The sequence below is a fragment of the Oryctolagus cuniculus genome, chromosome 8 (assembly GCF_051225735.1).
Source record: "Oryctolagus cuniculus isolate XC-2025 breed Fujian yellow rabbit chromosome 8, ASM5122573v1, whole genome shotgun sequence".
In the NCBI taxonomy this organism is placed as follows: Eukaryota; Metazoa; Chordata; class Mammalia; order Lagomorpha; family Leporidae; genus Oryctolagus; species Oryctolagus cuniculus.
The window spans coordinates 272793-287227 of record NC_142874.1 but is presented as its reverse complement, the minus strand read 5'-3'; the positions used below and the strand labels follow the sequence as shown (position 1 = coordinate 287227).

At 37.7% G+C, this 14435-nt stretch overlaps 1 pseudogene; it reads left to right on the top strand.

Annotated features, from left to right (window-relative positions):
* Window positions 1-9409: 9409 nt before the first annotated feature.
* LOC138843458 (E3 ubiquitin-protein ligase TRIM13-like) lies at window positions 9410-10538 on the top strand (annotated as a pseudogene).
* The last annotated feature ends 3897 nt before the right edge of the window (window positions 10539-14435 follow it).

Here is a 14435-nt window from a genome sequence, read left to right as displayed (position 1 = left end):
TCTATATTGGATTTTTCCACTTAATATGTTTCAAATGATACATTTTCAGCATTTTGTCTGTTTTCCTCCTGTTACAAAGTTTACACTAGGACTGGAGGACCAATCCATGGCAGTTATTCATAAAGCCTCTATTAGACTTCAATCACTGACTGATGTTTTCTGAATTTTTTTTAGCAAGTTGCAGTTTTTTCTCATCCTAACCCACAAGCCTTCCCATAGGTATCACCACAGTGACACCTAGAAGTTTAACAACAATTTGCTTGAAAATGGGGTGTTTTCAGAATTGGTGACTAATGATGGCACCATTCAAACACAAATGGGCTTGGGCTCTCTTTCTGTTTCTCTGACCATTTCAGTTACTCAAGTGTATATAAACCCTGACAGCTCATGTGAATGCAAATTCTGCCATTTAGGGTTAGAAGTAAGTGTAGGGCTAGGTATAGGATGAGTGTTAGGGTTAGTATTAGGACTAGGATGAGAGCTAGGATTGGTGTTAAGGTTTAGATTGAGCATTATTATTAAGGCTATTGTTAGGGTTGGGGTTAGGGTAAGATTTAGAGCTAGGTTGACATACACTGTCAGCACCCAAGGCTCTTGACCTAAGCTGCCTAGGCTATGGAGCTTTTTGAATCCACAAACTCTGTCAGTATTTAGACAAGATCTACAGGTGAATTTGTAAAGAAATGAGATCTACACACAGTGAAATGTTATATACCCAATACAAAGTGGGAAATCCTGTGACTGAATGAACCTTGAGGACATCATAATAATAAGCCAAAGAAAAATATGATTCAATTCCACCCATATAAAGTATTTAAAGCAGTCAAAATCCTAGAAAGTAGAAAGGTGCTTAAGGATGACAGGAGTGGTTTTCTCTTCAGTGCGAAAAGGTTTTGCTAGACAAAGGTTCCCAAGATGTGTTGTAGATTAATGTGTTTGTATTTTCTGTCACTACTGAACTGTACTTGTAGAATGTTAAAGATAGTAAATTTAATATTATATGCCTGTGCCTCTAGAGTCTTTTCCAAGAGCTCTTTGTTCGTGCCAATGTTTTTCATGGTTTCCTCAATGCTCTGTAATAATTTAATGGTGTCAGGTGGTAGAATTATGTATTTAATCCATTTTTAGTGGATTTTAGTGAAAGGTGTCAGGAAGGGGTCTTGCTTCATGCTTCTGCATGTGACAATCCAGTTTTCTTAGCACTATTTGTAGAAGGGACTGTCCCTGCTCCAGGGATTGTTTCTACCTCTTTTGTCAAAGATCAGTTGGTTGTAAATGCCTGATTTCTGGCATTTCTGTTCTGTTCCATTGGTCTATCCATCTGTTTTTGTACCAGTACCAGGCTATTTTGAATATAACTTCCATTTAGTATGTCTTGAAATCTGGCATTGTTTTGCCTCCAGCTTTGTGTTTGTTGTGTAAGGTTGCTTTAGCTATCTGGGGTCTATCGTTTTTCCATATGTATTTCAGCATCATTTTTTCTGTATCTGAAAAGAATGTCCTTGGCATTGCATTGAGTTTGTACATTTCTTTCAGAACTGTGGACATTTTTATGATATTGATTCTGCCAATCTGACATGAAAGATTTTTACATTTTGTGTATCTTCTTCTGTTTTTTTTCTTTAATGTTTTGTAATTTTCATCATAGAGACCTTTGAAATCCTTGGTTAAATTTATTCCAGAGCCGGCGCCGTGGCTCAATAGGCTAATCCTCCACCTTGCGGCGCCGGCACACCGGGTTCTAGTCCCGGTTGGGGCGCCGGATTCTGTCCCGGTTGCCCCTCTTCCAGGCCAGCTCTCTGCTATGGCCAGGGAGTGCAGTGGAGGATGGCCCAGGTGCTTGGGCCCTGCACCCCATGGGAGACCAGGAAAAGCACCTGGCTCCTGGCTCCTGCCAGGATCAGCGCGGTGCGCCGGCTGCAGCGGCGGCCATTGGAGGGTGAACCAGCGGCAAAGGAAGACCTTTCTCTCTCTGTCTCTCTCTCTCACTGTCCACTCTGCCTGTCAAAAAAAAAAAAAAAAAAAAAAAAAAAAAAAACAAAACAAAATTTATTCCAGGGAATTCTATTTCTTTGCAGCTATTGTGAATGGGATTGATCTTAGAAGTTCTTTCTCAGCTGTGGTATTGTCTGCATTTGCAAAGGATAATAATTTTTGTGTGTTGATTTTTATATACTGCTACTTTACCAAGCACATCTATGAGATCCAATAGACTCTTTTTTTTAAAGAAAGCTTTTATTGAATGAATACAAATTTAATAGTACAGCTTTAAGAATATAGTGGTTCTTCCTCCCCATATCCGCCCTCTCATCCCACTGGCTACTCCCTCTCCCATCCATTCTTCATTAAGATTCAGTATTACTTAACTTTATATACAGAAGACCAACTCTGTACAAAGTAAAGATTTAAACAATTTGTACACACATGCACACAGTATAGAGTACTGTTTGAAAACAAGTTTTGTAGTTAATTATCATAGTACAACTCATTAAAGACAGGGGTCCTGCATGGGGAGTAAGTGCACAGTGACTCCTGTTGTTGATTGAACAATTAACTCTTATTTATGGTGTCAATGATCACCTGAGTCTCTTGACATGAGCTGCAAAGGCTATGGAAGCCTTTTGAGTCCACAAACTCCAGCAATATTTAGACAGGGCCATAATCAAAATGGAAGTTCTCTCCTCCCTTAAGAGAAAAGTACATCCTTCCTTGATGGCCCCTTCTTTCCAATGGGATCTCACTCACAGAGATCCTTCATGTAGAACATTTTTTGCCACAATGTCTCTCCATGCCTGAAATGCTCTCATGAACTTTTGAGAAAGATCTGAATGCCTTAAGGGCTGATTCTGAGGTCAGAGTGCTGTTTAGGGTGTTTCTCATACTATGAGTCTGCTGTGTGGTCTACTTCCCATGTTGGAACATCTCTCCTTTTTAATTCTATCTATTGTTATTACCAGACACTTGGTCTTATTTATTTGATCCCTTTGACACTTAACCCTATCTATATGATCAATTATACACTTAATATAATCACTGTAACACATAAGATGGCATTAAAACCATCCAGCTTAATGAGATTGAGAGTCTCATGGCAAGTTTTTAGGTTTACTCTTAAGGTAAGTCTGTGGGAATGTGCTCCAAACTGTACAACTTGTATCTCTCTTATTTCCACCCTTATATTTTACTGGGATATATTTTCCGTTGAATTAATATACCTGTGATTAATTCTAAGTAAAGAGTACAACCAATGGTATTATGTAGAAAAAAAATGAGATAATAAGCTGTTCCTTGACATTCAAGACAAGGGCTGTTCAAGTCTTTGCTTCTCATAGTATCAGTTTTACTTCTACAGGTTTCCTTTTAGGTGCTCTGTTAGTTGTCACAGAATAGGGAGAACATATGGTATTTGTCCCTTTGGGACTGGCTTATTTCACTAAGTATGATTTTTCCAGATTCATCCATTTTGTTGCAAATGATCCATCTTCCACTGATGGGTGACTAGGTTGTTAATTCCATGTATTAGCTATTGTGAATTGAGGTGCAATACACATGAAAGTGAAGATAACTCTTTTGATGGCTGATTTCATTTCCCTTGGGTAAATTCTAAGGAATGGGATGGCTGGGTCATATGGTAGGACTTGTGGGGAGCAACTGGGAGCAACTGGGACTAGACTAAGTTACTGGAATTAAGACTTATTCTATGCATCTGCTCTCCCACAATATAGCGCTGGGAGAGGAGGAAACAGCTTCTACACAGCTGCCTCCAGTTCAACCGATAAACAGCAGGACCTGCTCCTGATTGGAGGAGAACAGCATACTCGGTGTGTGGGTAGCAGAGTTGGGATTGGTGGAAGAGGACTATAAAGGAGGAGAGAGACAACATGCACCAGGAACATCTAAGGGGAACATCTATCTGAAGGAACACCTGTGCAGCCCCAGAGCGAGCCGGCCGGAGGTGTGCCGCTCCCCCGCGGAAGTGGGGAAAGTGGCAGGGGGAACCACCCTTCCACGGAGGTGGAAGGGTCGGTAGCCAACCCGGGAAGAACCAGCAGCAAACCTGGGGAGGGCCGAGCAGACAAAAGAACAGCGCAGTGTCCTGTGTCGTTCCTCCACGAAGAGGGGGAGCGACAGGACTATATTCAGATTTCTGAAGTATCTCCAAACTGTCTTCTACAGTGATTTTACCAGTTTGCAGTCCCACCAACAGTAGATTAGTGTATCTTTTTCCCCAAATCCTCACCATCATTTATTGTTTGTTTATTTCTGTATGAAAGCCATTCTAAATGGAGTGAGGTGAAGCCTCATTGTGGTTTTGATTTGCATTTCCCTGATAGTTAATGATCCTGAACCTTTTTTCATGTGTCTGTTGGTCAGTTGGATTTCCTCTTTTGAAAAATGTCTCTTTAAGTCCTTGGCCCATCGCTTAACTGGGTTGATTGTTTTGTTGTTGTGAAGTTTCTTGATCTCTTAGATTCTGGTTATTAATCCTTTATCAGTTGAATAATTTGTAAATAAGTTCTCCCATTCTGTTGGTTGCCTCTTCACTTTCTTGACCGTTTCTTTTGCCATACAAAAACTTGTCAATTTGAAGTAATCCTGTTTGCTAATTTTGGCTTTGACTACCTGTGCCTCCAGGGTCTTTTCCAAGAACTCTGCCTGGCCAATGTCTTGCAGGCTTTCCCCAATGTTTTCTGATAATTTGATGGCATCAGGCCATGGATTTATATCTTTAATCCATGTTGAGTGGATTTTTGTGTAAGGTGTAAGGTAGGAGTCTTGCCTCATACTTCTGCATTGGAAATCCAGTTTTTCCAGCACCATTTGTTGAAGAGGCTGTCCTTCCTCCAGGGATTGGTTAGCTCCTTGGTCAAATATAAGTAGGTTGTAGATGTTTGGATTGATTTCTGGTGTTTCTAGTCTGTTACACTGATCTGTCCATCTGTTTTTGTACCAGTGCCAGGCTGTTTAGATTATAATTGTCTTGTATTATGTCTTAAAGTATAGTATTGTGATGCCTCCAACTTTTTTTTTGTTGTATAAGATTGTTTTAATTATTCAAAGTCTCCTGTGGATCCATATGAATTTAAGCATCATTTTTTCTAGATCTGAGAAGAGTGACATTGGTATTTTGATTGGTATCACATTGAATTTGTAAATTACTTTCTGAAGAATGGACATTTTGATGTATTGATTCTTCCAATCCATGAACATGGAAGATTTTTCCATTTTTTGCGTCTTCTTTTATTTCTTTATTTAATGTTTTGTAATTCTCATTGTAGAGATCGTTGACATCCTTGGTTAAGTTTATTCCAAGGTATTTGTTTTTGTAGTTATTGTGAATGGGATTGATCTTAGAAGTTCTTTCTCAGCCATGGCATTGTCTGTGTATACACAGGCTGTTGGTTTTTGTGTATTGATTTTATATCCTGCTACTTTATCAAGCTCTTCTATGAGTTCCAGTAGCCTCTTAGTGGATTCTTTTGGGTCTTCTATATGTAGAATCATGTCATCTGCAAATAAGGATAGTTTGACTTCCTCTTTTCCGAGTTGTATCCCTTTGATTTCTTTTCTTGCCTTATGACTCTGGCTAAAATTTCCAGTGCTGTATTGAATAGCAATGGTGAGAGTGGGCATCCCTGACTGGTAGTGGATCTTAGTGGGAGTGCTTCCAATTTTTCCCCATTCAGTATGAGCTGCTCATGGGTTTGTTATGAATTGCCTTGATTATGTTGAAGAATGTTCCTCTAAACCCAATTTGCTTAGATTTTTCATCATGAAAGGGTATTGTATTTTGTCAAATGCTTTCTCTGCATCTACTGAAATAAGCATATGGTTTTTGTTCTTCAATTTGTTAATGTGATGTATCACATTGATTTGCAAATGTTGAACCATCCCTGCATACCAGGAGTGAATCACATTTGGTCCAGGTGAATGATCTTTCTGTTATATCATTGGATTCAATTGGCCAGAATTTTGTTGAGAATTTTTGTGTCTATGTTCATCAGGGAAATTGGTCTGTAATTCTCTGTTTCTGTTACATCTTTTTCAGCTTTAGCAATTAAGGTGATGCTGGTTTCATGGAAAGAATTTGGGAGGATTCTCTCCCTTTCAATTTATTAAATAATTTCAGAAGAATTGGTTAGCTCTTTGGTAGAATTCAGCAGTGAATCTATCCAGTCCAGGGCTTTTCTTTGTTGGGAGGGTCTTTATTACTAATTCAATTTCTGTCTTTGTTATGTGTCTGTTTAGGTTTTCTATGTCTTCGTGGCTCAACTTAAGTATGTTGTAAGTGTCCAAGAATTCATCTATTTCTTCTAGGATGAGTAAAAATAGAGGCATACTTGTGTGCCTCATAGTAGAAAATAAAGAAATTATATGTTTACATGTCTTTATATTTAAAAATGCAGTCAGAATGACAATGCTTATTGCACATCTTGGAGTACCAATGGTATTTTTATGTTTTTCATATACAAAATAAACATATGCTATTCAGCTTTAATATACTAGTATGCTCATGAGAAAGTTAGAATTGGAGTCAATACAGAAGATAACCAATTTTTAAATTAAAATATTTTAATTCTAAAATAATTTTAATTAAAATAAAGATGATGGAAGAAGGGCAGATGACATCAGGTAATAGCTATGAAAATCTAGTTATATAGGAATAATCAGTTCTTAGCTTTCCCAGTACAGCAAAGTAACTATAGGTCACAATAATGCATTACATACTATATGAACAATTAGCAGGGAGGAGCTGATGAGCTTAGAAAAAAACTATAAGGAAATGGAAACACTAATTACTTTATTGATCTACTTATACATGTTTTGAAATATTGGATTATACTCCATAAGTTTTACAAGTACCACATGTTAATACAAAAGACAAAATATTTGTTTTCTGGGATTAAAAAAAAAGCTTTATGGAAATGATGTATATGTGGGGCCAGTGCTGTGATGTAGTGGGTAAAGCTGCTGTCTGCAGTGCTGGCATCGCATGTGGGCACTGGTTTGAGTCCTGGCTGCTCCTCTTCCAATCCAGCTCTCTGCTATGGCCTGGGAAAGCAGTAGAAGATGACCCAAGTCTTTGGGCCCCTGTGCCCATGTGGGAGAATAGAAAGAAGCTTCTGGCTCCTGGTTTCAGATCAGCCCAGTTCCAGCCATTATGGCCAATTGGGGAGTGAACCAGTGGATGGAAGACCTCTCTCTCTCTCTGCCTCTCTATCTCTCTCTGAGTAACTCTTTCAAATAAAGAAATAAATCTTTAAAATAAAAGAAAATTGAGAGTCACCAATTAAACAAAACTTTTAAAACATGGATGCATAAGTAATGAATATTTATAACATTTATTTTTATTTACTTATGTTTAGTATACATATTTTTGGAAGAAACAGATGACATTTATATCACAAGAGTGCATATATGTGAACACAAGCATCATTTTTACTGTAAGAGTTTAACACTAAGAGATTACCTGTCACTTCAGGATGGAATAAAATGTTTTCCCTGTACCTCTTTAAGAGAAAAACTTACACTATATTGACAATATTTTAAATTGTTTAGGGGTGGGGTGGCATGGTGGCACACTAGATTAATCCTCTGCCTATAGTGCTGGCACCCCATATGGGCACCAAGTTCTAGTCCCAGTTGCTCATCTTCCAGTTCAGCTCTCTGCTGTGGCCCAGGAAGGCAGTGGAGGATGGCCCAAGTGCTTGGGCCCCTGCACCCACATGAGACCAGGAAGAAGAACCTAGTTCCTAGCTTCAGATTGGTGTAGGTCTGGCCATAGAGGCCATTTGGTGAGTGAACCATCGGGAGGAAGACCTTTCTCTCTCTCTCTCTCTCTCTCCCTGTCTATAACTCTACCTGTCAAATAAATAAATAAATAAATAATCTTTAAAAAATTGTTTAGGGACATTTATTTTAATTTTATCAAAAATGTTAAAAATATTTGCTGACATTTTCTATGAAATTATTTTTGAAACTAATGAAAGTATTTGAAATGCTTTTAACACATTGACTATCATATTAATGTCTGTTGTTAAGGTAAATAAATTTAATATAAATTCAAGAATAACACTTCTTTTGTCATCTTTGTTTAAATGAAAAATGGTCTTAGAGAATAGCAGGGACTGACTTTTTAAGAAATAATTTTTACTTATTTATTTATACTTGGATTTTTAATGTTAGATCATTAAAATGTAGAAATAAATTTAATGTTGAGTCTAACATATTGACTTTTCATAAGATTTATAGGTTTTTCTTTGGTTATTTAAGTTTTTCTCTATTGGACTATCAGGTTGACATTGGTGGGGTTATGTTAATTTTGTTCACCACTATGTAACTTTACTACTTACCATAACATCTGATGCAAATATAATGTTTGGTAATTTTAAACCTGCAAATGTCTTACATTGCACTTAATTAGTGGTTGGGTCACTCATGAATATTAACATTTTAAATTAAGATTTTACATGCAAAATGGCTTAATGTGTTTTACATGTTAGATTTTTCAATTAAGCTTTTTATTTTAAAATACTGTCCCACTGCTGAAAATATTTGAGCCATTAGAGAGACAGATCAGATTAGAAAAAATTTTTCATTAACATTTTCTACTTTCTAATGTTCTTTATCAAAGATAATCATTCAAGAACTTGAACTTCATGGCTCCTACATGGGCATATCAGTAACGGGAGACCAATCACACCATGCAAAGTAAACATAGATTAAAACATTTCAACTAAACCACTAGTTTCCAAGCAATGATGTTTGAAGACGTTGATAGTTCCTCAAGAACTGCATGCAGTGCAGGTGTGGTGAGGTTAAGCTATTACATTTCTGAGGGCTCTCTTTGAATCAGTTGATATTATCTGCATGATCAATGAGAATTGGACATAGGGTTTTATTTTATACAAGTGTTTGGAGAAAATGAGCTTGAAGAAAAATGTTTGACAAACAGTGAAATAAGGATGTAAATCAAAAAATAGATCTTGTAACTACTGACATTTTAATTACATTTTGTTTTGTCTAAAAGAGTCTAGTGTTTAGTATCTGTAGGATATGTCATACTGGAAGAAACAGGGAAAACATCTTCATTTAGCCAACCAATTTGAAACATGTTCTGTTCTCACAACACTGACTCATCTAATGACTGAGGAATGTTCCCTTTTGAAAAATGATAAAGAAGTAATGTGGGGCCATCTTGCAGCCATTCCTGGCACATATCACGTGGCCCCCATGGGTGGAGGGGGTGTGGCATATCCCTCATGATGCCAGAGGCACTCCTTCTGGTAGAGCTGGATGGAGCTGCTGACTAGCTGCTCGTACTTCTTACTCAACCAGAAGATAGCATTTCTTCCCTAGAAACACCATTGTCTTTGGTGCCCTCTGACTTACAGAGGACTCCCTGAATGTGATGCAGCTGCTTGAAGATCTCATGTGCCCAATTTGTTACAATCTGTTTGATGATCCTCAAGTTTTGCCTTGCTCACATAACTTCTGCAAAAAGCGCCTGAAAGGTCTCATAGAGGGGACTGTGCAGAATTTATTGTGGAGACTATCATCATTCAAGTGTCCCTCCTGCCATAAGAAAATGTCAGCTGCTGGAGTTAGCAGGCTGCAGGTTAATTATTCCCTGATGGGTATTGTGGAAAAGTAGAACAAGATCAAGATTTCTCCCAAGATGCCAGTGTACAAAGGACTCTTGGGGCAGTCCTCATTGTTTTCTGCCTGACTGATATGCAGCTGATTTGTGGGATCTGTGCTATTCCTGCTGACCACACCAAGTATGTCTTCTGATCTATTGAAGATGCCTATGCTCAGGAAAGGAATGCCTTTGATTTCCTCTTCCAGAGCTTTGAGACAATGTGTAGGGGAGATGCTCTTTCTCACTTGGATACCTGGGACACTAGCAAGAGAAAATACTCCCAGTTACTGACTAAAGATTAAGATGAAATTAAGAAAAAAGATGAAATTAAGAATTTTTTTGAAAGTTGAAGCACACATTGGATCAAAAGGATAATGAAATCCTATCTGACTTTGAGATCATGAAATTTGCAGTTCTGCAAGCTTATGACCCAGAGGTTAACCAACTCAACACCACCTTACAGGAACAATGATTGGCCTTTAACATGGCTGAGGCTTTCAAAGACTTGTCAGAACCCATGATATTTCTGCAACAGATGTAGGCGTTCTGGGAGAAAATCAAAGTCATCAAGGAAATCCCTTTACCTGACTCTTAATTTTACCAGAAGCCCTTTGATGAAGAACATTGACCAGTTAGTGTGAGAACATCAAATTAGTAGATGTGGATACTTTCTTTGCCTCAGGACACTGTCACATTCATTAGCAAGATTCCCTGGCACTTTTATCAGTTGTTTGCAGTAGTCTTTCTGCTTGACTTTCTCATTTTCTTCAGTCCCACTGCGTCGCTAAAGTGATCTTTACTTGATGAATATGCAGGCAATTCACTCTGTCAGCCTATGTTCTTTGGGTGTGTGCACCTTATTAGCTGTGGTCTCACCAATCCTTATCCACACTAACACAGAAGGCCTCTATGGCAATCCTGACAGCCAGAACAAGTACAATGGCTTACTGAACTCCTGGAGAAAGATTGATCTGCAAGGGCAGTTCATGACATCAAAGCCACAGATGTCAGGTTAGATAAATAAGATTTAATGCAGAGGTACATTTTGATGGATGAGTTGTTACAAGACTTTATCTGGAAGAACAAGATTTTTGACTAAGTGATATATGAAACTGAAGATGTGAAACATTAGAACTAGAGACCTTTGCACTTAAACTTAGAAAAAATATCATTGATGCCTTAGGAACTGAAGTCCATAGACTTGAGAATGAACTAAAAAAATGAAATCCTGAAGTTCCATGTGTAAATCTGGAGATATTATAAAATGATACAATGAATCACTTCGGAAGCATGTTTGCCCAGCCACTCTGAAAAGCCATTTCCTACCCTTTCATGCTGACTACAGAGCCATTCAGAAGACATTATTTCTAAGCAGAAGAAAATATTCTGTGTGAAGAGCTATTGAAGAGTCCACAGAACCAGAATAACTTCCTAAATTCTATGAGACATTACAAGTTGGATTAATCTGAAAATCCCATTTTTGTGATTCAGTGTGGAACATTTTGGTATTTGAATTGCTTATAGTTTCTCATTTCAGCCTGTCAATGTGTGTTGTACCTTGAAATAATGATTCTTCTCTTTACATTGGTAAAACTAAGTGGCATCCCCAGGATTATGACTTTCAGTTTTGTTTCCACTGAAGTTTTCATTCCATCCAAATCTGCCCATCTTGAATATGTTGGCTAAATCTCAGTATGTGATTTTTAAACAGTCCCTGTTTCAGTCGATCTTTCCTCATAAAATGTGTAAATTGTTACTACATACCTTGTGACTTTGACCTGAGTCCTAACAGAAGCACTATCCTAACCTAATTATCCACATTGTTCATTCCAGAAATGACTTAGTTGCTGAACTGCATGAAGGTATTCTAGGACACTCTTTTAGTCCATAGTTGTTGTACCTTTGTAAAATGTCTTCTTTATCTTTTTTAATATTTCATTTAATTTTCCTTCTTTTATAATCCTACCTTGACTTTTACATTGTTGTAGTAACATTCTACTGAAAGGAAAAGTTTTCCTCATCAGCTGGGTATTTTAATAATTCCCAAATTATGGTTCCTAATAAAAAAAGGCAGGATCCATACTTCCATAACAAGAACTTCTATTTCACTTTTCTAAAATGTCACAGCCCAAGCACCATGACTCCTAAGAATAGAGTATCTTGTCTGATGAAAGAATAGAATGATTACGTTCTTTTACCCAATAATTTCATTTTTAGGAATTTATTCTAAGGAAATAAAAGGAATAGATCACAAAGACATAATGGGCACGTAATGTTCCTCTCAGTGTTTCTTAAAATAGTAACCCATCAACAAAGAAAAAGGAAAACAATAGGGGGAAAATTCAAATCTCTATCAGAAAATAATATATAAGTCATTGTTGGAGCACCCAACTGGACTAGTCTACACATTGGATCCTACAGTCCAGTGTCAACAAGAGAAGTAATCTCTTTTTTTTTTTTTTTTTTTTTTTTTTGACAGGCAGAGTGGACAGTGAGAGAGAGAGACAGAGAAAAAGGTCTTCCTTTTGCCGCTGGTTCACCTTCTAATGGCCGCCGTGGCTGGCACTCTGTGGCCGGCGCACCGCACTGATCCGAAGCCAGGAACTGGTGCTTCTTCTGGTCTCCCATGGGGTGCAGTGCTCAAGCACTTGGGCCATCCTCCACTGCACTCCCAGGCCACAGCAGAGAGCTGACCTGGAAGAGGGGCAACCAGGACAGAATCCGGCACCCCGACCTGGACTAGAACCCGGTGTGCCGGCGCCGCAAGATGGAGGATTAGCCTAGTGAGCCACGGCGCCAGCCGAGAAGTGATCTCTTAAAATCACCAGAGACAAAGAAAGATCTCCATCCTTAAAATTCACTAATAGACTCTCATTTATGTTTCTTATTTATTTATTTGAAAAAATATATTTCAATTAAAAATAAAATATATACATCATACATTCATTTATTATGAACAATGTGTTTTTTTTTCATTTGACAGGTAGAGTTATAGACAGTGAGAGAGATAGAGACAGAGAAAGGTCTTCCTTCTGTTGGTTCACTCCCCAAATGGCCGCTACAGCTGGTGCTGCATCAGCCCGAAGCCAGGAGCCAGGTGCTCTTCCCAGTCTCCCATGCAGGTGCGGGAGCCCAAGGACTTGGGCCATCCTCCACTGCCCTCCCAGGTCATAGCAGAGAGCTGGACTGGAAGAGGAGCAACCAAGACTAGAGCCCGGTGTCCACATGGGATGCTGGCACCGCAGGCAGAGGATTAGCCAAGTGAACCACAGCGCTGGCCCCAACAATGTGTATTTTAAAAAATAAGATGGGAATGGGATTCAAAGGTAAGTTTCTTTTGGTGCATTAAAATTTGAAATTCATGAATCTGGGTGATTTTTAAAAACTCATTGAAAATGTCTATAGACACATTATAATCTATATGGATATAAGTGTTTTAGAATCAAAATAATCTCTCAATGCATTTTACATGAATTGCTTGAATGGCCATTGTACATACTGTTTTGAAATTTATACACATTGTAAAATGGTTTAATTAAGTGAATTACCATAAACATCATAATGCATATTTTTAAAAGTTAAAATTCTTTAAATTTTTCTCAAAAATTTTGGAGAAAACATTTTTAAGTGTAGTCACATTTCACTTTTTTCTTCATCTTCCAAATCTTTCCTCTTTTATCCATTCATTATACATCTATATTTTTCCCCTCATTAAAATCTTTAAATTTGCTTTTCACTTCTGCAGCTTAGATGCTCTTTTCCTAGCTTCTGCACTGAAAGTTACTCCCCATTGTTATGTTTTAAGATCATGTATTATCCATTAGTGAGGACTTTCAAACTCTTCTGGCTAAAGCAACCCTTCTCCCCTCCCCTGGGACCTATCACATTATTTTATTTTTTATCCAGAGCACTTCAAATATTTAAACTATTTTACACAAAGCTATAATTTATACCACTTTCTTCAAATATGCTCTACGAGGGCATAATTTTGACATTCAGGCCACTCCAGAATGTCAAATTAATTAATAGAAAAATCAGGTATGTGAATCTCACTAGCATCAACACAAGTTGGTAATTTGCTGGTAACTCCATAAAGAAAAAAACCTGACAATCAGAGCAGTTCTGTTTGCTATGAAAGATTGATTTAGAAGCAACAACTCAGATGTAGCCAGTAGTATATGTAGAAATGTCTAACTTGGGCTGTCTGGGAAATTTTACCTGCTTCTCTAAAAGAAATCAAGATGTGATATATTTTAAGGGACCGTAGCCCTTTTGCAGACATGGAAAGGGTAGCTGATGGGCTGTGATTACCTGGGCACATGAGTGTAAAAACTGGGTCTCTAATGGCTGAAGCACTAATTTTCCAGTCAGTACATGTGGGTTTCAGAACTGGAGACACACGCAGCCTGTGATGGAAACAGGTTGGGAACACATGAAGGAATAAAGAGGATGCAGTAAACCAGTGCTTAGAGATAGTTTATAACCTTAAATGGTTATGTTAGAATAAAACACTGAAAATCAATCATTACAGCTCCCTTGTTAATTATAAACAAAAAATATCAGAGTATTGAAGAAAAGGAAGAAAAAAGAATAGCAGACATGTATGAAATGCTATACAATGTACCACAAATAAACAAGGACACAATGACTTTTTTTAAGAAAAATATTAACAAAGTTAACCATTAGGAAAAAACGATTAAGGAACCAATGGGGAAAGTAACACAAATAACCAGTTTAGGAATTAAAACAGTATCATTCTTTTGTAGAGATTATAGCTTTGACCAAGATACTA